General features: G+C 44.6%; 2 long non-coding RNA genes and 1 pseudogene across 3 annotated transcripts in view; 1 reads left to right on the top strand and 2 right to left on the bottom strand.

Annotated features, from left to right (window-relative positions):
* Nucleotides 1–2,488: 2,488 nt before the first annotated feature.
* Nucleotides 2,489–3,225, top strand: LOC143269092 (large ribosomal subunit protein eL8 pseudogene; annotated as a pseudogene).
* Nucleotides 3,226–9,456: 6,231 nt separating this feature from the next.
* On the bottom strand, nt 9,457–11,177 carry LOC143269045 (uncharacterized). The gene is made up of 2 exons (XR_013045356.1): nt 10,894–11,177; nt 9,457–9,819 (listed from the first exon to the last, which is right to left on the bottom strand). It is a non-coding gene; the product is annotated as an uncharacterized LOC143269045 (long non-coding RNA).
* A 1,434-nt stretch (nt 11,178–12,611) lies between these two features.
* LOC121823422 (uncharacterized) overlaps nt 12,612–25,621 on the bottom strand; it is a 138,259-nt gene continuing 125,249 nt past the window's right edge. The window contains exon 4 of one of the 2 annotated variants that reach the window (XR_013045354.1): nt 12,612–12,703. This is a non-coding gene — a long non-coding RNA (uncharacterized LOC121823422). The remainder of the gene's footprint in view (nt 12,704–25,621) is intronic. The other variant, XR_013045355.1, reaches the window with a different exon arrangement.

The following is a 25,621-nucleotide window of genomic DNA, read 5'->3' as shown; positions in this document are numbered from 1 at the left end:
GAAACCAAACCCTTAAGAACTAATAGTCCACCCTGCTTTCTCAAGGTCCGTCGTAAGTGTTTCTAATCATTAATGGAAGCTACTAACTTGGGTTTTTGAAGGTGCAAAAGTTTCAGCCTAGTTGGGAGTTGCAAATACTATTTCATTTATTGTTGCCATAATCAAAGATGAGGCATTTATTTAAATGCTAAGGTTTGAGGCTGGAGCACCAATAGAGTGAACAGGTATTGTAGTTGTCTATCTTGCTTGCGTTAACCTGCACTGAGTTTCCCCCAAGTGCTGTTATTATCCTTTACATCTGTTACTTGTGATTTTAATAACCTCATTTCCAGCAGTAACTACCCATGGTTAAATGTTACCCCTAAGGAGAATCTAATGCTCAATACAAGCAACAAACTCATCAAGTCACCCCTGGGATCGCTTGTACTTTTCCTTTAATGATTAAGCACTACGATCTAACTTTCTTAAAAAGGGTGCTTGACTAGATATCCAAGACATGTCTTTCCTGGCCTAAAAGTCTTAAGATCCTATCTCTAAATACAATATTTTAGCAATCACTTTCAAAATGGCCTTAGGTTATTTTTCAATCAAGTAATTCAAATAAGCATTACACACCTAACCCCTGTCTACAAATAACAGAAGTCATTGTACCCTTTATAGACCAGTCAAATGTCTGCTTCTTAGCCTGTTCTAAGAAGCTGAGTTGTATACTTAGTCAATGAAACTTATAACCATAATGAATTTCCAATCATCTTGGATATTATAAACAACACACACACACACACACACACACACACACACACACACACACGAAGAAAGATTATTTCAAATTTCCTTAAACTTACCAGGAGTAATAATACCATGGCTTTTTATTTTCTCCATTTTCTCTAACTCCATTTTAAACTTTTCTGGAACTGAAAGATTCTTGGAACTGTCATCAAGTTGCTTTAACTGTCAGAGAGAGCCAAAGTCACTCCCTCGAGCAAGAAAGGACTTTTGACTAGAGCTCTGAGACAAAGAAAAGAAACTTGATTCATCCGGGAGGGCTCTCCCTACCCATGGGCAGACATGTGCATTCATCCTGCTACCAATACTAAATTCCTTACTCTTGAAGGGAGGTTGGCGTTGGGGAGGTGCCCTGTTACCTAATATTTATCTCTTCTCACCCCCATCAGGCCTAACTTCTGTTAATAACCTCTGGTTGTCCATGTGAATCGGGTTACTTATTTCTTTAAGTTTCTTTCAGCCACCCTTTGTGTCAGGGCACATGTCCTAGAGTTAAATGTTGTTTCCCATGTTGTCACTTTGTCCTTTAGTTTGATGTCAAAGCCACACTAATGACAATCAGATCATTTCACAGGCCTATAGGGAGGATCAAATAAGCTAAGACAATACTCAAATACTTGGCCCAGTGTCTAGAAGAAAATGGGCGCTGGGTAAGCTATTGCTCTTCTGAGAAGTTCATGGGCATGGCTTTTTATCCAGTTGTCGACTTTTAGTTTAAATGACATATAACTTAGCTAAGCAACAGCACCAGCAAAACTTTGTCTCAGTTATCAATCATCCTTACTAAAGTAAGTTCCACCGAAGCAATGGTAAAGGATATTTAAAACAGCAATACCCTAGAAGTCAATGGGAAACTGTAGAAGAGGTAGCGAGTGGCGCATGAAGTCAAGACTCAAACAACAACCAGATGTGAGGGGGTCCCTGCAGGTGTTAGACAGGGAAGCGAACCTCTCGGGGAGAGATGAGAATGGAAACCTGGTGTGGACTGACTTTGTCAACCCGAGTCAGACCTTGGGGAGTCTAAAGCCAGGCGGTTCATTGACAGCTTATTTAAAACACGGTACAGTTTGGGAAAAGGTTGCCAGGCCACAATCAGTTCAATCCAGGTGCACAGTAAAGCTTAAGGTGTGACTACATAGAAACTCCTTTACAAAGTTCCCTAGCTAAAAGGCCTAGATTCTAGTGTGGTCTCTGACTATAGCATAGAGGTCAGCAGACTCTAAAATACATGTAACATCTCCCCTAAGTATGGATACTGGTCCAGGGAGCGAAGACTCTGGGATAATCATTCTGGGGAACTGGGGTGAGGTCTGCTTTGATTATCCCAAAAGGTGGGAGAGGTCTGCCTCCAAAGATAGCAAAAAGGTCACCATGTCCTTAACAAAACCCACTCCCAGGCTTTTGGGTGGGAAAACAGGTCTTTTATCTCCTCCCCTGAGAAGAGGCCTGTATGTGTTTTTTAACATTCCTGATATGCTGATGCTTGTATATTTAGGACAGGCTGGGGAGAGTGCTTAGTGAGAAAAGGTCTCGCTCTGCAAGCAGGAAGTCCTAAGTTTGGATCGTAAGTATGAAAGTGAAAGCCTGGTGCACCTGTGCATCCTCAGAGCTTGAGGTCGGGGGTGCAGAGCCAGGCAACTCCTGGGGGTTCACTGGCCGGCTAGTCCGAGGAAAAGGCAAGCTCTGGGGTCCGTGAAAGACAATGTCTCAAGAAATAAGGAAGAGAATAATAAAGTTATTCAACCAATCGCCCTGCTCCATCGGGCTGCAGCGACAAAGGGCCACCCTCCATAAGGGTCTCAGTGTGCCTTCTGCCATTCACAACTCCCCCAGGCCCTGGACTGCCAAATGGCTGCCCAGCTGCTTAAGTGTGCCCACAGCTACAGGCCAGAGACAAAGCGGGGGAGGGAGCAAAGGCTGTTGGCCTGTGCTGAGAAGAAAGTGGCTGGCAAAGGGGACGTCCCAATTCAGAGATCACCTGTCCTTCAGCAGGGGTCAATGCAGCCACCACTTGGGTGGAGAACAAGAAGGTTCCGCTGGTGGTGATTGCCTATGACATAGATCCCATTGAACTGATGGTCTTCCTGCGTGCCCTGTGTCTCAAGATGGCAGTCCCCTATACCCTGTGTCTCAAGATGGCGGTCCCCTATACCCTGTGTCTCAAGATGGCGGTTCCCTATAGCATCATGAAGAGAAAGGCCAGGCTGGGGCGGCTGGTCCACAGGAAGACATGCACCACTGTTGCCTTCACACAGGTTGATTCAGAAGACAAGGGTGCCTTCTGGTGGAAGCTATTAGGACCAATTATTACACAGATATGATGGGATCCACTGCTAATGGGGAGGCAACGTTCTGGGTACTAAATCTGTGGCTCGCATTGACAAGCTGGAAAAGGCAAAGGCCAAAGAACTTGCTATAGTTTTCTGTACACAAATATAACTACAATTTTTTTCAAAGCATCAACAGAGAACTGTTTAAAAGGGCCCCTTGTGCTCATGGATCAGCAGAATTAATACTGTAAGAAGTGGTTTATTATCAAAAGTGCTTTATTATTCAAGACACAGGTATAGGCGAGGACTTTCTGAATTGGACTCCAAATGCTCAAGACTTCCTTGACAAATGAGATTGCATAAATCAAAAGGCTTCTCTAGAGCAAAGGAAACAATTAAGTGAAAGAACACCCCATAAGGATGAGAGGAAATCTTTGCTAGCTATGTATCTGAAAATTAATATCTAGAATATATAAAGAACTCAAAAAACCCCTAAATACCAAAAGTCAAATGACCCCATCAATACATGGGCTAATGAAATTAATAGAAAGTTAGTTCTGTAAAAATGAAGTACAAATGGTGGTAAACACATGGGGAAAAAAAGTGCTCATCATTGTTGCAAGGTAAGCCCACCAGAAACTACCACATGAACACTCTTAAAGCCAAATAGAAAGTCTTTATTGCTGGCCAGTGGCTGCACAGGGAACTTGCCTAAATCATGCAGCCCTAATCCTCGCAGTGCTTTTGTCTTACGAACAAAACCCACATCCTGTGTGACACACTTCAGTTAGCAAGAAGCCAAACTACAGACACCAAAAACCAAGGTTAGTGCATTTAGGGGCTTTCCAGGGTTCTGGAACTCTGGACAAGGACTTGGATGAACTGGGTCTTTGTTCCTGTGTCGGCAGGTATTGGGGCCTATTGCTGGGTTTTAAGGTCAGAATGACCTTACAACATAAGTAGTCATCATGGAAATGCAAATTAAAATGGTTTGGGGATTTCATCTTAACCAGTAAGACTGATTACCACTAAAAAATGAACAACAAATGTTGGTGAGGATGTAGGTAGGGGAACCCTCATGCCATGGTTATGTAAATTAATCTAGCCACCATGGAACTCAGTTTCATGGAGGTTCCTCAGAAAACCTAAAAATAAGACTGCAATATGATACCATTTCTGGGTATGTATTGGAAGGACTCTAAGTCATTGTATCATAGAGACAACTGTACAGCCATATTACATAGTACATACAACTGTACTGCAGCTCTATTCACAATATATGTCATGAAATCATCCTAGGCATCTGTCAACAAATGGACAGAAAAATGTGATATGGATAGATAAATGGATGGATGGATAGATGATGAGTGGATGGATGATGGATGGATGGATGGGTAAATGATGAATGATGGATAGATGGATAGATGGATGGATGGATGATGGAGGGATGGATGATGAATGGATGGATGATGGATAGATGGATGATGGATGGATGGATGGATGGATGGATGGATGGATGGATGGATGGATGAATGGTGGGTGGATGGATAGGTATAGGTATATGTATGCACACACACACTGGATGCAATGGTCAGTGTTAACTGTTAACTTGAAAGACTCTAGAATCTCCAGGGATATGGACTACTGGGAATGTCTGCGAGGGATTATCTTGATTACATCAATTAATATCAGGATGCCCCCCTTAATTGTGGGTGGGGCTGCTCCCTGGGCAGTACTTGGGCTGTATAAGGTAGAGAAGATGAGCTGAGCATTAGCATGCATTCATTCTCACTCTCTGCTCTTGATTGTGGACTCACTGTGGCTTTAAGATGTTGCTCCCTTGACTTTCCTAAGAGGGTAGGTGATGACTAACTGTGAGTTAAAATCAATGCTTTCTTTTTGAAGTTGCTTTTGTTGGGGATTTTATCACAACAACAGAAAAGGACCCAAGATAGTAGAATTTTATTCAAGCATAAAGAAAAATTAAATTATGGCTCTCTCAGCTTACAGTTTAAAGGTGAAGCCCATCCTGGTGGGTGTCATAGTCAGTTTCTAGAGCTGTGATGAAACACCATGACCAAAGCAACTTGGGGTGGAAAGAGTTTATTCGGCTTACTTAGTTAATCCTCTCTGGAAACACCCTCACAGACACACCCAGAGACGTGCTTCTCCAATCCCCTAGATGCTAAGAGTTTATCCTTCACAGAAATCAATGAATGGCACCTAAGTGCTGACATTTTTGTATTTTTTTTCTACCCACATGAGCTCTGGGCTGGGTTTGCAACTCATCTAAAGTAAAAAAACAGGACTGAAGTGACAAGGCGCTAGATGTGGAAGACGAGGCTGCCTAGAAGCTTCCTTTTTGCACCTTTGGATCTGAGCTGTCAGATAAGACACAGAGAGGCCATGCTGGCAGAGTTAATTGTACAAACCAAACTTAGGGATTAATGAGAGGAGAGGCCCCTGGGCTGTAAGGGTAGAGAAAGCAGCTCAGACATCCCAGTACCATAGTTGAATCTTCAGAGGATTCCAGCTTCAGCTACCACCAGACTGAGAGACCACAAGAAAGGGGAAACGGGACAGGCACCCACCTGTCTCTGTGATATTATAAAATAGTGTTATCTGTTTGGGGGCCCCAAGGTCTGAGGTGGTTGTCATGGCATGATAGTAAACAACACCCCTGTTCACAAAATCCCAGCTGGAAATGAGATAACACTCCTTCAGGTGTCAGCTTTACTGATGGGGCTGTGGGAGCCACCACGGCCCTGCTGTTTGCCCTGCCAGTTGCCTGGTCCCAAACACAAAGACAAGCTAACAAATGGCCCAGGAAGAAAATACACCGACAAGCCATGTGATTTTAAGAGGCGAAGAGAAGAAACAGCAAGTGAGAAACCAAATCTGCATGTAAATATTGGATTTACAGTAGCAAAAAATAGAAAATAAAAAGCCTGAAACATGTTAGCATTGTACCCTGGTGTCTTAGTTAGGGTGTCTGTTGCTGTGAAAAGACACCATGACCACAGCAACTCTTACAAAGAAAAACATTTAATTGGGGCTGGTTTACAGTTTCAGAGGTTTAGTCCATTATCGTCAGGGTGGGACATGGTGGTGTGCAGGCAGACATGGTGCTGGAGAAGGAGCTGAGATCCCTACATCTTCATCCACAGGCAACAGGAAGTGAACAGAGACCCTGAGTATGGCTTGGGCATATATGAACCTCAAACCCCACCCCCACAATGACACACTTCCTCCAACAAGGCCACACCTAATAGTGCCATTTCCTGTGGGCCAAGCATTCAAACATATGAGTCTATGGGGGCCATACATATTCAGACCACCACACCTGGGATCACAGACTTTGAATCAACCCTTTCCAATCCCAAGAACATCAGCGGTTGACTTGTTTGATTTTTTTCCAGGTGCCTCAATCCTCATGGGCATGTGATATGGGTAGAATTGTTTCCTAGTCATTTTTGTGCTTATTACAGTTTTCCTAACTTCCAGCTCTTTTTAAGTATGAGTGGGCAGCTCGATGTATAAAAGAATTTTATTCTGTTTTTTTTTTTAAAAAAATCTTTAGTAAGTAGTATGACTCATTGCTTAATTTCTTTGGGGCTAACTGAAAGATTTTATGTGTGTGTGTGTGTGTGTGTGTGTGTGTGTGTGTGTGTGTGTGTGTATCTATATGTATATGCATATACATCATATTTTTATTGGAGAAGCTTTTAAATTAATATAGCTTTGAGTGTGTAGTGATGCTCAAGAGTAGACTATACCTTGGGTGATATATTATTGCCTTATTTAGTAAGCTGGATAGAGCTTTTTTGTTCATTTTCAAATATCCATGATTAGCATAGCCTGAAAAATAACATTGGATTTCTCCCCATAGATGCTTCTCTCTGATAACTGAAATACCATAAAAAGCCAAGAAGCCTCAGCTCACACAAAAGCTATTTTTTGATGTAAGAAGCTTTATTTACGTACATATTCTGGACCCTATCAACAAATTTAAAAATATATGCTGCATCCATTTGCTAAGGTTTATTCCTCCAAAACTTGTGCTGAATTTTGTTACTGTAACTGTTTTGGGAGGAGGGCCTTTAAGGTGGTTAGGGGATTAATGTCTTTCCTGTGGAAGCGTTTTTGTCATACAGTGATACTTCTGAATGCTTGCCTTCTCCAGTTGCCTACCTGCCCTTCCCATTTCTCATAGTATGAAGCCTTTCCTACAGACAACTGGTCAACCTTGGACTTCCAGCCTCCAGAACCACAAGGGAAATTATCTTTCCTTTATAAACTACTGAGTCTCAGGTGTTTTGTTATGGCCACAGAAAATATCCTAAGATACTATTACAACCCCGCTAGTACTCAAATGCCAGGACTCTATGCCAGCTAAACTGAGGCTAATCTTTAAAGATGTACCCACTACTTCCTTTGCTCTTTGTGTCTACTTATTGGTGTAGCCTCATCTCCCTCATGCAAACTTTTCTCCCAGATCTGTCACCTGACTCTGACTCCTACTGGGTTTGATAAAGACTCTAACACCTCAGTCATCACTTTGTAACTTGTATTCTTTGGAAGCTTCTAGTATAGCTCATTCCATGTCCTGGTGTTGCTCCCTAATAGGGATAAGTAGTTCCCACTCCAGATTATGCTCTTGTACCACTCCTGAATGTTCTGGCTGCCCACTTGGGACACCAACTTAGACAGGCTTTCCCAGATTCCTAAAAGCTGTGAAAGGGCTTACATCAGAGTCCTTAATATGGAGAGAGACTGGAAAGGAGGGTGCTATTTCTAATTGCTTCAAAACTGACCAGGAAGCCAACATTACTGTTGGGGAGGAAAAGAAATCTTTCTTAATTATAACAACCCATTGAATTTTTCTCCAGCTTTTGCAGCCTTTCTATCTCAGGAGGAGAGGACAATTTTAGCATCAGTGTCACCAAAGGCCACCCAGCACAGCATGTCATCTCATCAGCGTTCAACAGGCATTTACTGAATGTAGACATGGTGCACTGTGATGGTTCCTACCTTTCGACACAGCCTTTTCTCTTACAGAGCTCGTGATATGGAGCAGGACACACGTACCAAAGAAAATAATCCCACTACAGTCTCAGAAGAGGGACTGGTAGTAAGGGTTATGGGAGGGTAAAGGATGGGTAGGTGCTGAGTAGAGCAGTGGGGACTGGAGAAGGTTTTGTGTTACGGCAAGTCCATTGAGCTGTATCTTCAAGAATGAGCAAGTGTCTTTCTGGTAGAGGCTGGGTTATTGATTTTCCATGACGAATGGAAGCAGGAAGATATTTGTATGTTTTGGGAAGGGGAGTTGTTGAGTGTTGCCTGAGCCACTGGGAAAAGAGGAAACAGAAGTAGATAAAGCTGATGCTGAAGGATATAATAACCAGGACACAGAATGTGTAAGTGGCTGGGACTTTGGGAATGGGCCGTTGTGGAGAGGAGCTTTGGACTTTAGGAGAATGTCACAACTAGGTCTGGAATTTAGAAGTTACTCATCCAATAGAGATGGGCTAGTTAGCTGAGGGCAGAGTGCAGCTGGAAGCAAAGATGACGTTAGAGAGAGCAAGAAGACCTTAGGGACTGCTGTCTTGGCTCTGTTGAGGGTTGATGAGAACCCAAACCGAGTGATGAAAGTGACCATGACACAACTCAGAGAGATTCATTTGTGTTCCAGGAGCCTAGACTAGGACTATTCAAAGTATGGGACTGTGGCTGCAGTAACATCCTCTGCTTGGTAGAAATGCAAATTTGTGAACAGTGTCTGAAGGGCACCTTTTGGGACATGCCCTGGCTTTCTGGGTGTTTCATGAGCTCATTAGCTCTAGGGCTCTGGATCAGGGCCTTGACTTCTGTGTTTCTATAAAACTCGCACTGGTGTTGATGAACAGTATGCGATCTGTGGTACCAGAGTCTACAGTTAAATCACATCTAGCTAGAATGCAATGTCCACTGAAGTGTGAGAAGTCCTCTTTTCTGAGCCAGGAATACAGCATCTTAGAGTTGTATTGCTATTGACTGGGGAGTCATTAAGTTAGGACCTAGAGGAAATATCTTTTTCCAGGTTGGTGTGTGTTGTAAATTAATTTGTGATTAAACATTTAAGAGTGCCATAGCAAATTGGGACTTTGACATATGGTATTGTAACTGCATGGGATAGTCTGTTTCTCCCTTTTCCTAGATTAACACAAGACTTTAGCCTAGAACTCCTCACCTCTTCCTTCCTTCCTTCCTTCCTTCCTTCCTTTCTTTTACTTTTTAATTGCTCACAAGTTTTTAACTAGACCAGGCCAGGCCCCTGTGGTGTGTATTCATTGGAATCACGGACTGTAATTTTTTATGAATTCATGTCTCTCTCTCCTTGTATGACCTTCACTGGAGCAAGTACCATGTCTTGTTTTATTTATTTTTTATATGTTTAGTCATCCAACATTGTGCTTGACAACAGCAGACCTTGATAAGTGTCTATTGAATGCATGAGCATGATGGCCACCCTCTGAAGTAGCTCAGGTGATCCATTCCCTCTTCTGTCATTCTGTTAGGTGATCTTTCCCTCTTCTGTCATTCTGTCAGGTGATCTTTCCCTCTTCTGTCATTCTGTCAGGTGATCTTTCCCTCTTCTGTCATTCTGTCAGGTGATCTTTCCCTCTTCTGTCATTCTGTCAGGCGATCCTTTCCCTCTTCTGTCATTCTATCAAGTGATCCTTTCCCTCTTCCTCTTGGGCACAGGCTGGACAGTGTGAGCATCCTTTGAGGAATCAGGGACAACAAAAGCAATGAGCTATTAAGCCAAGTGTGCTGGCTCGCACCTAAAATCCCAACACTCAGCTGGCCAAGCAAGTATGGGCACCATGAGTTTCAGGCCAGCCTGAACTATCTAGTAAGTTACAGGCCAGCCTGGGTCACAGATTAGAAACCTGGATCAAAACACAACACAACACAGAGGTTGTGCACTATCATTTTCAGCTAGGTTACAGGAGGCTCGGTTTTATCCACATCTTCTCTCTCTTCTTTGCCTGGCGCTCTGAGCCAAGCCAACTGCCACACTGTATGTTGTTCTCTGGAGAGGCCCAAATGGCACGGACCTGGCATCTCTGTACAATAGCCGTTTAGCAGCCCAAACTTGCCAATGGCCACGCTGTAAATAAGCTTAAAGACAGGTCCTCCCTTGCTAGAGCTTTCAAATGACCACACAACCTTAGGAGAAGCTCTGAGTTAGAGGAACACAGATACACTGTACCTGGATTTTTGACCCATAGAAACTATGAGATAGTAAAATGTGTTGTTTGAAGCCATGCTCCTTGGGGGCAATTAATCATATACAAATAGATATCTAATACAAAGTAAATTACTAGTATGTCAGTCTGCCACTGCGATCCCTCCTAGCCCTCCCTCTCACTTAAAGATAATATATTATCCCAGTGGTATAAATGGATGACGGGTGAATAAATTATATACGGACGACCAGAAAGATAATTTGCTCTGGTCACAGTCGTTAAGTGGCAGGTATGGGATTTGAACTCAGATCTGTCTAGTTCCAGAGCTGAGCTCTTTTCAATAAGCCATTCTGCCTTAAAACTCAAGGCTGACCTCATTTTGCACACTCATTACCAGGGCCAAAGAGAAGGGAGAGTTCCCTACTTTCCACCTTGTATGGTATGAATCACACTCGACTTTTCTAAGCCCTCCTGGTTCACCTTTTCAATGAATCATTCACAAAGATACTACAAATTGAATTTTGATCTTCTCTTCCCTCCCACCACCTCCGTCCTCCTGATTTCTCCAGCCACCGTTGTTCCTCAGACCTACCACCATGACTCACCGCGTCAATGCCCTCCTTTGGGGAGTGGTGTATGTATAAATGGGTAGGATGGAGGGAGTCTGAGTCACGTCCACATAGCTGGTCTTATTGTTTGTTTGATTAACTTTCTTTGAAGACCAGCAAATTCGCAGGCTGGGAGGGTCACTGTGAAGAGAGAAATGGGGGCCAAAAGTGAGGTCGAACCCCAGTAATGAAGCTGCTGGAGTTCCTCAGTGGGAAGGATAATCACAGAGAGTGGATAGGGATCTAGATTAGTTATGGACTGAAACACGCAGCTTCTCCTCCATTTCTCCCCAGCAACTCAATAACAGGAGAGTCTGCAGGGGTGGAAGGAGATATGCTCATCTCACGCAGCTGCCCCTCATGGCAATTACTTGACATGGCATATTTGTCTCAAAAATGTATGCTCCAGTATTCAGTATATTATATGGCAAGTGCACGTGTTAAATAAAAATAGATTGTCAAGTAAATTTTTATTAAAAGGAATCTCCTACATTCTGTGATTCATCTGAGCCCCCATGCTGAGCACCCCATGCACCCCCACATTCTGTACACATGTATATAGAAAGGATTAGAACATGCCTTCTTTGCCTGGGAGTATAGCTCAGTGGTAGAGTACATGCTTGACATATATAACATCCTGAGTTTGAGCCAGACCAAAAAAGAAAAGATATATATATATATATATATATTCCATGGCTTAGGTTGCTTCAGAAGAATTTGCCAATTAAAAACAGCCCTTTAGCAATGCCCTGAATAAAATTGTAAACAAAGCCAGCAAACTATGCTTACTTGTTAAATTGCCCGAAATAGTAATGTACCACGAAGTTTCTGATAGGATTACAGATTTATGAAGTATAGAAATCGTTGCTGGAAGATTTCTCCTGCTCTCTCTCTCTCTCTCTCTCTCTCTCTCTCTCTCTCTCTCTCTCTCTCTCTAAGCTTTTCTGCCCCTGTGCATAGCTCTGCTTTTAATACCCTCTTGGCAGTGGCTTTATTTTCCTCCCTTGATTGCCTCTGAATGCACTGTAATCCTCTTTTCCGGTCACTGTCCCTTTTCCTACAGGTAAGTGAACCGCTTCCAGCTGTGGGACAGATGCCATGGTAAAGAAAAAGGTACAATCGCTTTGTGTGAGGCTGTCATTCGTGCCTGGGGTTGCAAGGCAGACATTTTTAAAAGTCGAAAGGCTTGGGCATATTTAGGAAACAGATGATAACCAAATGACGCATGGATGGACTTGCAAATTCCAGTTCTTCCATATCTGTGTGTTTGGGAGTGGGTGGGGCAGAGAAATGGGAGGGAATAACGAGGATGCGGGCAGGGAAGGGTTTGCCATTTTTCACATTCTTCTCGGATATGCGTGGAAGGGAGGAGGTGGATAGGAGGCGTTTGACCAAGTCACTGAGCTCCTTGGAATTCAAAACTGTTATTAGGGAGTCCCTTGTGCATAGCTCTGTGATTCTACATCCATTCATCCAATAAATACACATTCATACAGACTAAAATAAGGCCGGACTAGCAAGAGCTTCACGGCCGGGGATCAGGCCTCATGCCTGTTTCCTCAGTATTGAGGAGGCTGAGCCGGGAGAATTACTGTGAATTTGGAGGGCAACCTGGGCTAACCCAGTGTGGGTTATGGTGTGAAATCCTGCTTTGAATGACAAACAAACCACAAGACAAAGTAGGAACTCAAGATTTCATGCACATGTGAGAAATACCAGAGGGGGGGCCTTCAATTCTTCTCCTGGATCTCAATCGCCATGGTCAGCATATTGAATGGTTTTGCTGGCCTCATACATGAATGTGAACCTGGAAGATGAGATCAAGAGAAGGGTTGAGTAAGGGATGCATCAGTCAGCTTTCAGTCACTGTGAGAAAAGACCTGAGACAATCAATTTCCATGGAGGGGAGATTTTTCTTGGCTCACAGATTTGGTACACAGTTGCTTGACCTGGATTATTTTAGGAGAGGCAGAAGTGTGTGGAGAAAACCACCCAAGAGAGAAGAAGGGCCAGAGGCCCAGTACACCCTTAAAGGACATATCCCTAATGATCTACTTCATCTAATTGAAGTTTCTACCCTACCTCCCAATGGTGCTGCCAGTTAGATATCAAGCTTCCGACCCCTGAGACTTTGGGGGATAGTCTAGACTCAAAATAGCAAATAGGCATTCTTCCCAGTCCCTGGACTGTGACAATACCTATGTTATGGTTAACTGTGAAATGAAATGTCCCCCACAGGCTTCTGTGTTTGGATACTAGGTCCCCAGCTCGTGGTACCGATTGGAGAGACTGCAAAACCATTAGGAGGTAGAGCTTCCTGGAGAAAGGAAGTCCACGGAGGTGAGTCCTTGGAGATATGGTATCCTTAACTCATCCCTGCCATGTTCTCTGTTTCCAGGCTTGGCTGTCATTTGAAGAGCAACAGCCATGTAGTCCTTCCATGCTTGGGCATGCCTTCCTGCCATGATGGACTCTATCTTCTAAAGTCATTAGTCAACTAAGCCTTCCCTCCTTGCAATGTTTCTGCGAGGTATTCTGTCATAGTGATGAGAAAGAGAATCACTCTGATCTCATACAGAATTTGAGGTAATACCCACTGCAATCATTCACTGGGCATCCATGAGCACCTCCTGTGTAAGAGCCCTGGGAACCAAGAAGGCCTGTTGCTCATGTTCCTGAGGGAGAGAGATTGACATAAGAGCCAGTTCATCCCAGGTGGTGGCCGTGGAATGTGACTCCATTCATCTCCCTGTCTTAAACACAATGACAGGTTCACAGTTATATATCAACTAGAGCTTCCCCGAGAAGCCCAGCCCTCACCCTGCCCAAAGTAGGACAAATTAAACCTGCGATGAGAGAAGTAGACTTATAATTCATAAAAAAAAACCCTGAATCCACAAAAGCAGTGCAGAAAAATCATATGCATGTGTTTCAAGATAACCATTATGCCATAGTCTCTGGATGGGTGGAGTAAATACAGTGGTACTCCTTACTGCGTGTGTTTGAAGGTGAGGTGAGGACATGAACACGTGTTTAAATAGCATTTTAAAACCATCTGTTCATTTACAACGAGCTACAGAAATAGTGCCTTCGAGGAAAAGGGTCTTTGAAAGGAGATCCATTAAGGAGAGTCTAACAGGGAGAGTTCTCGAGAGAGGTGAGATTTAAAATGGATGTTAAAGTGACGTGCACAGAAGCAGGTCCACAGCCAAACCTCCCGTGGCTGCATTTACCTATCCAGAGATGGCAGGAGTCCCATAGGAATGAAGAGTGATAACATGAGGGTGGCACCCACACATGCAGGAAGTACCAATGCCTATCAGATTCCTATCAAGCTTATTTTTAGAAATGCTGACGAAAATAAAAGAACAGTTTTCAGCTTCCATTTTCCATAGTGAGTACGAATTACCTTGAACATAAAAAAAAAAGTGCCAAGTTTCATGATTTGTTCATATCGTTCATTCTATAACAGATTTGGGGGGCGGCATGGCAGAAGATCAAAGGCAGGTTTTCCAGTCACAGAGGAAGTGTTATTTGAGGCAGATATTTGTTAGTTAAATCCAGCGACGTGAGAAGGATGTCAGAAATAGGAGTTGACCATCAAGCCACCTCCCAAAGGAGTAGCCGGGGTGAAGTCTATTGTCCTAAGAGCCTGAGCTCCGTTTATGATGGCTCTGTTTAGTCACGGCCCAAACCCAGGCAGGTCCTGAGAGCATCAGTGGCTGGAAGTATGGGAACACGGAAGGGACACACTGTTTAGAATTGTCCCTCAAGCGGTACATGCAGCTGTATTGCAACCGCCAGCTCAGCCCATCAGAAACTGGTGGAGGAGAACTCAGCTTCCTGTTTCAGAGTGTGAAAAACACACTCAGACTTCAGGACCTTACCTGAGCCCAAATGGATCATTTCTGCAACACTCTGGTGTTAAATGTACCCCTTCACATCTCCGTGGTGAGAGAAATATCTGCTTTCCTAGGGAAATACTCTGAAGCCCAGATCGCCCAATTCCTCTGGGGAAATACGGATGTGAGAAATGGTGGGAACTCTGAGTTCCACCTCTGGTCATCAAGGTTGATGTGGGTTCACTTTGACCCCTCCGCCTCCACAGCTAGCACCTGCACCTTCAGGCTTGACCTTATTTGGAAATAGGGTCTTTTGTGGGGGTAATCAAGTTATAAAGAGTAGATTGGGACAAATCCTAGTCCAGTATGATTGATCTTCTTTTAAAAAGTGAAATTCGGACATAGTGAAACACATACTTAGAGGAGAAATGGCAGGAAATGAGTCATGGGCAAGGTGGTTCTCTATAAGACAAGGAACACCTGTGGTTACCCAAACGGAGAGGTAAGGGCTGAACTACACACCCCTCCCCAGCAGCTACAGAGGAAGCATAGGTTTGCCAGCACCTGGATTCCACACTTCCAGCTGTGAGATGGTAAAATCTGTTGGTCAAGACACACACTTTGGAGACTGCCTGTGAAATCCCTAGGAGGTCAGTGTATGTTCAGCCGAGCATGCTCTCTCTAAAGTGATCAGTATAAGTAGGACTCAATGAAACAAAGACCTTTAAAACCCTCAGATGAAGAGGGTGTTGTGAGAGACCTGGAGAGTGAGGAGCCCACAAATACTGCTGGGTGGAAAGAGGTTTGACCGGGCTAGGTGGCATTTGACTATGGATGGTTGTGTGCACCTTGTTCAGCTGTGAGGTCCCTTTTTCCAGCCACACCTTCCCGGACATTGTGTTTCCGACTGTAACAAAGAACTTTCAGTTACAGGGAACACTCAGGCCCACGGGGGTTTTCTTCTTCTGCATCCCGGCTCATCCTTTACCCCTAGAACAGGGTTCCAGTGGCTCCGGGTGTACTGTCAGGGAAGAAAGGAGGTGGGTCTCCTAGATCCCACCTGGTTTCGCCCCTTCTTCCGGGACTCTGTGAAGGGATGCTGTGGGTAAGGGCCAGAGCACCTTCTGCCTTATTTTCTTGGAACTGGGAGGGGCACAGGACACAGGAAGCATGAATTCCAGGGAAGTGACTGCACGTTGAGGGGTGGGGACAAGGTCTGGTTTGTCATTCCACCACAGCACAAACCCCAGCGTGCACAAACAACTCTTCCCAGAATCCACTTTCCCTGACCCGGGTGCCCCTCCCACTTCCAGGAAAGTAACTCAGAAGTGACTCTCCTTTCTCCTACAGCACCATTCAGCTATTCATCAGGTTCCTAAATGAAGCGAAGAAATCTAGCAGGAGCCAGGGAAGGTGGGAGCAACCTGAGTCATCCACAGGCAGAGGACAGGTGGTAGCCGGGCTTTGGGAGTCTAGCCACGCCTGTGTGGGAGACTGCGATCCTGGGAAGCTGGAGGGTCTGATGATGGTCAAGTAAATAAGACAGCTTTGGGACTCCCCAAAGCCTGTACTAGTCAGGAGTAGTGGCATCTGTCATTCTAGCTCTTGGGAGGTAGATATGAGATATGCAGGAGTCCAAGGTTATCTTTACTACATAAAGAGGCAGCCGGGTGACAGTGGCGCACGCCTTTAATCCCAGCACTCGGGAGGCAGAGGCAGGCGGATCTTTGTGAGTTCGAGGCCAGCCTGGTCTACAGAGTGAGTTTCAGGAAAGGCGCAAAGCTACACAGAGAACCCTGTCTTGAAAAAAAGCCCCCCCCCAAAAAAGAGGCTAGCCTGGGCTACATTAGACCCAATCTCAAATACGGTTCTTAAACATATAATGGCTTAGCACATACATCCAAGGCTTCTGCTGTGTAAAAAAGTGTGCTGGAAGGCGGTTTGCCAGGGCGTATGACTGGAATAAAGACCCTGGGCTCAATCCCCAGCCTGAAGAGAGAGAGAAAAAAAAAAAACAGTATGTTCTTCCTTTAAGTTATGTTTAGTAATGAGAAAACGGAAAGCAAATGGAAATGAAATTGTCTATCACTCACTTACTCTAGCACATCTTCTCAAATGCAACAAATTAAGAAGATCTTTAAGTGAAACATAGTATATTCACATCCACCGAGTTGAATTTCACATCTTTAAATGGAGTTACAGGTAATTTCACATTTAGCTGGGGTGACTATATCATTGTGTCCATATATATATATATATTTATATATATATAAAATCAAGTTGCTCAATGTAATTATATACAGTTTAAATTGTAATTTATACTTTAAGAGAATGGAAAGGAGATCATACCTAATTATTCAGTTAAAATATTTCTTAAAGAATCAGAATATAAGACTCTATATACTATCTGACTTGAAAAATAGTCCTGGAGGTAAATGTCCTAAAACAACGATCAGGTTTCACTGTGTGTGTGCACGCATGTGTGTGTGTGTGCGTGTGCGTGTGCATGTGTGTGTGTGTGTGTGTGTGTGTGTGTGTGTGTGCATGTGTGCGCGTGCTTGTGCATAGGCCAGAAGCTTCTTCCAGCATTGTCTATCTCATCTTTTGCAGGATGTCTTACTGGACTTGGCGATCAAAGATTCAGCTGGACTTGCTGGCAGTGACCTCCGGGGATCCACCTGTCTCTGCTCCTTTTAGCTTGAGTTTTCTTGGTCCTACCTGGCCCACAGTCAGGACAAATCTCTCTCACCTGCCAGTCCTGCAGCTGCTCAGACCCAACCAAGTAAACACACAGAGACTTATATTGCTTACAAACTGTATGGCTGTGGCAGGCTTCTAGCTATCTAGTTCTTATATCTTAAATTAACCCATTTCTATAAATTTATACCTTGTCATGTGGCTCGTGGCTTACCAGTGTCTTACATGTTGGTACTCATGGTGACGGCTGGCAGAGTCTTCTGACTCAGCCTTCCACTTCCCAGAATTCTTTTCTCTACTTGTCCCACCTATACTTCCTGCCTGGCTGCTGGCCAATCAGCATTTTATTTATACAGAGTGATGTCCACAGCAGCTCCTCACCACTGGGGTTCCAGTCATGCACTGCACACAGCTTTTCTGTGGGTGCTGGGGTCTGAACTCACGCCTCCATGGCAGGCACTTTACCTGCTGAGTAAATTTCAGTGTCTTGAAAACGTTTCTATTTCACAGTGTCATGAGGGTGACCTAGAATGTCATAAGTGTCCAGTTTCTAAGCCCACCTCACTTTTCTGCCATCTGATAGCCCAGCTGAAATATTTTCGAGAATAGCATGAACTCTCCCTTGTAACGCTATAAAACACAATGACAATTTGAGAACTGTCTATTTTCTCTCACTGTAAGAAATATCTGAGAGACTTAACTACTAAAGAGAAAACATTTATTTGGGCTTACATTTTTGAAAGTCTCAGAGCACGGTTGGATGGGCCTGTTGCTTGCGGCAAAGCAGTACATTACTGAGGAGACTTATTGTGGACCCAAACCATTCATTTTGTGACCTCAGATGAAGAGAGAGTCGAAAAGGACTAGGATCCAAAAAATCCCCTTCAAGGCTGTGCATTCAAAATCCTAATGGCCTTCTCTGAGGCCCAAAGTTCCACCACCTCCCTGGGGACCAAGCCTGTACCACTTGGACTTTAGGGACACAAAGGATTTAAAGTATAAACAAAAACATAAAGCACCTTTTCTTCCTAGCATCGCATATTAAATAGATAATGCAAATGGAGGTGGGTTTTAGATTCCTCTACAGAACCTATTACGGATATAATATATATGGATAAGTGACCCTACTTATGTTTCCCAAGGTGACATCTGTTTCCCAAAGTCACATTGATGGCTCCAGGGCTGGACACCAGGTGTCCAGAATGTATGTCCCTCTGCTCCATCTGCAGTGCCCTGCTGTTCCACACAGCGAATGAGCAGTGAACTCAGGCAGTGCCCACATAGAGCCAAATCCTATTTCCAACCTGATAGCCAAGAGTATCTGAACTGGAATCTACCACACAGAAGATTTTAAATTGGTGAGAGAAGTGTGTCTGTGACATTAGCAACTGTCACTTGTACTCAGATCAGTGTTTGGTTTGTGTTTTCTTATGGTGTATGTCCTCTGGGATTTATACATCTGCACACAGAGTTATTGCCCATACCTGGCACTGTGCATCGTTTAATCAATTCCAGGGTGGCTGTCTGAGATCTTGACACTGGGACATAGGAAAAAGGACATAGGAAAGATCCTGGGACATAGGAAAAATCCTCACAGCCCATGTAAATATCCACCAAAGTGATAATTCTTTAATCTAGAACAGTGGTTCTCAACCTGTGGTTCGAGACCCCTCTTGGGGTTGACTGACCCTTTCACGGGGTCACCTAAGACCATCTGAAAACACAGATATTTACATTACGATTCCTAATTGTATCCAAATTATAGTTATGAAGTAGTAATAAAAATAATTTTATGGTTGGGGGTCTCTACAAGATGAGGAACTGTATTAAAGGGTCACAGCATTAGGGAGGTTGGGAACCACTGCTCTAGAACACAGCCTGTCATCAGACAATTATAAAACCACTTCCCAAGGGGAGTTTATGTGCTACCTGAGTCACAGTGAGCAGACTCTATTGTGCTTTCGAGCTTGTGAAAATACAGATGTGCAAGCCGCAGTGATGGAACCAAAACTCGGCATGTTTGAACTCTCCCCACGCCCATCCCAAGAGTCCAAAGAGCAGCCGAGGTCCAGACCCACGAAACAAGGAGACAGGCATCAGGATACAGATTAAACCTAGAAACGGCTAGGATCATTCGTGTCTGTAGGAAAAGGAGATGAGACGGAGAGCCCAGGAAGAGATGGGGGAGGAAGGCAGACCTCATAACTCAGTCCCAGGCCTCAGCAGTGGCCTTCTTCTTCCCTGATTCTTTCGGCCTGGGAGTTGGAGATTCTCCTCATCTCTTAGAACAGTGGTTCTCAACTTTCCTAATGCTGCGGCTGTTTCATACAGTTCCTCACATTGTGGTGACCCCCAACCATAAAATTATTTTCATTGCTACTTCATAACTATAATTTTGCTAACCGTTATAAATTGTAAGGAAAATATTTTTTGGAGGTGAAGGTTCGTCCAGGGGTCACGACCCATGGGTTGAGAACCACCGTCTTAGAGCCAGGCCACAGAGAGTATAGACAAAAGAGAGAGAGAGAGAGAGAGAGAGAGAGAGAGAGAGAGAGAGAGAGAGAGAGAGAGAGAGAGAGAGAGAGATATTCACAGTTTTCCTTCTTCCTCCTAAAATCAATCGTGCTCACAAACCAGACTGCTGAATCTTTACACATTTGATCACTGGACTTTGACGGACTTGCGTTCTTTCCCCCTCTGACTCACAGAATGAGTCACAAGGAACCCCACGCATCTCTACGGTACTCAGGGCGAAGCCGGGCACAGGGAGCAGGCCCCCTGTCTTGCTACAAGTTGGGCTGTGCTTGGATTCGTAGCTCCCTTTGCAGACCCCATTCCGGTACTGAGAGATGCATCTGGAATCTATGCTTAAACCTCTGCCTCCCTCTGGCTGAAGTGACAGCAGAGGTCCACACACACAAGGCCCGGCAGATCTGTGAATGGGGGCATCCACCAAGTTCTCTTCAGCATCTCTGTCTCCTACAATACCTGGGGAAAGAGAGCACTGAACAGTCTCACGCGTAAGCATGCTCATGTGTCAAGGACCAAGTCCAGTGGAAGTGGATGGCCATATGAATCAAGGGTCTTACCTAAGCCAAACTCTGGAGCAGGGCAACTGACTACAGCCTACATTAAGATGTGGGCACACTGGGGCTAAGGGGAGGTGCTTATTCATCTGCTTTAGTGAGTTAGCTCTTCTTCGAGCCAGGCTGAAATGTCCATAGCAGCCTCTGAGGCTTCTATCAGCCTCCCCAGCCAGCAATCCGTTGACTACGTACCTATAAGAATACTGCCTCGGGAACTTTGATTAATGTGTTTCCTAATTCTAGAATTAAAAGACAGGGACCACAGGACAGTGGTGGCATACACTTTTAATCTCAGCACTTGGGAGGCAGAGGCAGGCGGATCTCTGAGTTCGAGGCCAGCCTGGTCTACAGAGCGAGTTTCAGAACAGCCAGGGCTGTGTAGAGAAACCCTGTCTCTGGGGGGAAAAAGGCAGCGGCCAATTAGGACAATGAAAATAAAAAGTGAATTCAGCCTTCTAGTTTTGTCTTCTCGGCCACATAACCCTTCACCTTTCTTTGTAGGAATTAGAAATCAGTATTCCCATTTTGTAGAGAGCAGGATGGAGGCAGAGTGGAGATTGAGATTTTGCTGCAAACCACGGTGAGCTAAGTCCCTTCTCATTGCTAAGGCTGACCTCTGCCTTCCACACCCAGGGCCAGGAACTCCTCCAGCTGGACCTGAGTGACGTGACAGACAAGGCAGCGTAGCAGCATCAAGCAGTCCACGAGGTCTCTTGCTGGAGAAAATTGCCACTTTAGTGCGTTCCCAGGACAGATGGCCATTTTCCAATTTACCAGTTTTTCTTCCACAATTTACTTTTTTTTTTTATGAGCGTTTTACTCCTAAACGAATGAGAGTCTTGTGGCCGTATCAGCTTTTATAGCCAAGAATATTGGAAGACTGCAACAGAATTTCCATGACTTCCGCCCACCTCCTCCCTGCCCAGCTGTGCATAAGCCGTGGTGTCCACAGAACGGCAGGTGTCGGACCTGGGCCAGGGATGTCAAAGCGCTCATCCCTTCGTACCCAGCAGACTCAGACCTCCAGGCATCTTTGCGTTTTTCTGAAGTTTACATTCATGATGGCTACTACCAGTGCTTCTGTGCTCATGGTCATCTTTGGATACCACAGGCCTCCAAGTCTGCATGCTGAAAAGGAGTCCAAAATGTAGGAAGCTCAGCCTGAATCCAGGTTGGAGGCAGGTGGGCGCTCCTGAAGGGCAAAGATGGGGGCTACTGAGAAATATCTTAGCACGTTGAATATTCAGCCATTCTCAGAATGTTCAATGAATAGATTTGAGTACAATAGCCTCTTTGCATTTGCGGCTCATTTGTGTGTGTGTGTGTGTGTGTGTGTGTGTGTGTGTGTGTGTGTGTGTGTGTGTTTCCACCCCCATTTCATTTGTTTTTTTTTTTTTAAATTACCTGTGATCAACCACAGTCTGAAGATATTAAATAGAAAATTAGAAAATTCTGGAAATAATCTATCTTTTGGGTCGCACACCATTTTGAGTAGTGAGATGACATCTCACACTGCATTGTTCCCCTTGGGATGCAAATCATCTCTTTGCTTAGCATATCCGGCTGTTTATATGCCCCGCCTACCACCCACTTAGTAGTCATCTAATTCATTGGCTCAAACTACCACAATATGGCGGTGCTTGATCAAGTTCAGGAAATCCTTACTAGTTAATGATGTCTCCAAAATGCCAGAGTTGTGGTGCAGGTAGTTTGGTTGTGCTAAAGAGAAACTGTGACGCTCCCTGTTAAGGACCATCTCGCCTCATCCCTAGAACAAGGTCGAGTTCAGTTGAATAGAATATTTTAGGCGAGACCACAACTGCATCACTCTTGTTACAGCAATGGTGCGGACCGTTCTATTTTCTTGCTATTTTCATGAAGTTCTCTCTGTGCCTAGTTTATATTTTGAATTTTATCATATGTGTACCAAAAAGAGACAGTCTATATTTTTGTGTCTCTCTCATGTGTCTTTCTCTCTTGCCATGTATATATGATGTTTATAATATGTATAATATATATGACACATACAGACATATATGTATTATATGTGTGTGTGTATATATATGACACATACCTGCGAACTAGCAATGGTTTTGGGCATCCACTTAGGATGTGTATCCTTTACACAGAAGGGGCACCCACTAACCCCATTTCTCAGTGCTATTGCCCATATGTGAGCTTGTACGTTGAACTCAATATAACTGCTAAGAGATAAAGCAAAAGATCGGCTGGGCACTGTGCTACCCAGAGTCCCACCTCTGCTCCAAGTTCAGAGAAAAAGCTCTGGGGTTGATGTCTGCACACCTCGAGGCAGAGGCAGTTGCTGTGGCCACCACTTCTGCTTGCATGAACTCTAAGGGTCAAAACTGGCCGACAGAGCTTACTGTCGGGAACTGTCACTCACAGAAGAATGCACTAGAAGATGGGTCTTCTCCCACCTAGAAAGCATCAGAGCATCCTCATTCAACTGTTCATCTGGTTCTACCTTGTCTTTCTAAATGTCAGAGTCTTCTGGAGACATTCCTCTCTGCCCTATGCTAGATCTGAGCCTCCATTAAACAGATCCAAAGCACCGGGCCCTATTTCTTCATAGCACACCCCACAATAACCAGAGAAGTAACTAGAGTTAGTTATCTAATGCTGACTCCTTCATCTGTCCGTATGGGTATTACCTTAATGGTATAATAGTGTTTGTCATTTCACATCTAAAAGTCCCCGTGATACACAATAACAAAAATCTAATGTAGAGAGAAGAAGCACATTTTCCTCCACGCCATTTTCAAGTCCAAAAGACTGAATGATGACAGCTAACCAGAGCCTGTGCTCTTAAGAGAGCGGCTGTGAATTTTCTGTACACATAAGGGTACTTGAGGCGTGTGACAACATTTGGTGGCTGTGGTGACTAAGCCTCTCTTGACTCCTCATTGGGATAGTTAAAAATGGCCATTTAGAGCAGATTTATCCATAGTGTCTCCAGCCATCGTCACCATAATTACTAACTCAAAGAAGCCACTTTCATTTGAACAACGGAGCGGCCCCCACTCAGAGAGCGGCCGTTGATTCCCTGGGATCGCCCACACCTTCCAGCACATTCCAGTCCTGAGTCCTGCTGGAAGCTTCCCGGCTTCTCTAACCTTGGCTCTTCCGCCTTGTTCCTTCTCCCATAGCCCCTGGTGCTTGACCACAGGATCAGAAACTCCACTCATTCGTCCAAACATATATACACGGCACAGCACCAAAATCTGTGGATCTTGAGCTGAGCGTCCAAACAGCAGCTTTTCCTGTCATTTTACAGCTGCAAGTCACTTGCCCACCGGGTTTCTGCAGCGGGGAGAGGGCAGAGCCAAGGGCTGATCTTCTGCAGTCTATCCTTAAGGCACTCAAGAGCAATGCTCACTGGGACAATCAGAGATATGACGCTGGGTCTGCTTATGACTCATCAGCTTAGTTATATAGGACACAGGACAGACGGATATTCTAAATTCAAAAGAACTGGCGTTAGTAAACCAGAGCAAGGGACAGTGACAAAGAGGAGAACAGGAAATAGTCAACAGAAATACTCTGGGAGGCTTCCAAGCCTAGAACACACACACCCCCCTTGAATCCACCCAGCTTTTGAGTATGCTGCTTTTCTGTGGTCCACTCAGGGATGAGAGAAGGAGCAAAAGTTCTTGTCTGTCGCTACAAGAGGATACCACATCCTGGCAATGTACAAAGGAAAGAGATTTCTTTCTCATCACCAGAGGCTGGGGATTTCAATAGCAAGGCACTGACATCTGTCACTGTGCCTCATAACACAGCGGAGTGCATCCTTTGCTGGAACAAGGGAGCCTGCCATCTGCGTTTCTGTTTTCTTCTTAGAAAGTAGAATGCCGTTCTGGAGACCTCACCCCATAACCTCATCAAATCCTAATTTATTTGTTTGTTTATTTATTTATTTCCTCCTTCCTTTTTTTTCTCTCCTGAGACAGGGTTTCTTTGTGTAGCCCTGGCTGTCTTGGAACTTGCTCTGAAGACCAGGCTGGCATTGAACTCACAGAGACCTGCCTGCCTCCCGAGTGCTGGGATCAAAGGCGTGTGTCAACCCCTGGCTCCTCATTACTTTTTAAAAGTACCACCAGCACATGAATTTGGGGGTTAAATACCCTTCACAAGAATTTGGGGAGAGGGGACAGACATACAAATTATGCCAATGACATATTCCAGACAAGTATAATGACATAGGAAAACACAAGGAGAGTAGCCATGAAGAGAAAAAGGCCCGGTAAAAGTTGTCACTCTGCCGGAGATGAGTGGCAGAATAGAAGGCATGAGGAATACCCACCCTAGGCATGGCCCCTTTAACAGTACCGGAAAGAGCATTTGGTTGAAAGGGCCACTGTGTACTCTCTGTGGCATGCCAATGAAATATGACCTCTGCCCAAGAGGGACACTCATTCTAGATGTGGATAGGCACAGTAATCAGTGATCTACCTGGCTTACACAACACTGCCATGAGGCACTGGTGTGTGTGTGCCCCCTCTGTCACCTACAAAGTCAGAGACATGCTGTAGCAGTCGCGCAGCGAGGCTTGCTGGCCTCTGTAAGCGGCAGGTCCCCAGTGGGCAAAGGAACTCTGGGTTTTGAGGAATGCATTGTATACTAAACAACATCTGATTTCCCCAGAGGCTCACTGGGATCACTTTCTGCTCTCCCTTCCCTTCTTTGCATTCTGGCACATGCCTGGTGTACAGACAGGTCAGCTCTGGGATTGTTCTGTCGAGCCAAGCATCCTGTCACTCCCGATCAAGCTTGCAGATCAGGAGTCCTGGGAAAACAAGCAGTGTTCTCCACAAAAAATGACAGTGAGGTAACTGTGAGGATCTCAATTCTCTCTATTGCCCGAATGCTGAATACATCGCTGCCGTGCCAGAGAGACCTGACCCCTGAACATATCATCAAGTCTATTAATTTTAGAATCTTCTTTGTTCTTATTAAAATATATCATCTGCAGAAATCCCTCCTGGAGCCACAGAATAAGCCAGGTGATGTAGGGATCAAAGAAGACAGAGGAGGCAACATGATGTACAAGATCAAAGGATTCCCAAGTGGGAGGGGTGT

The sequence above is a fragment of the Peromyscus maniculatus genome, chromosome 17, assembly GCF_049852395.1.
Source record: "Peromyscus maniculatus bairdii isolate BWxNUB_F1_BW_parent chromosome 17, HU_Pman_BW_mat_3.1, whole genome shotgun sequence".
NCBI classification, from domain to species: Eukaryota; Metazoa; Chordata; class Mammalia; order Rodentia; family Cricetidae; genus Peromyscus; species Peromyscus maniculatus.
This window is presented reverse-complemented; position numbering and strand designations above follow the sequence as displayed.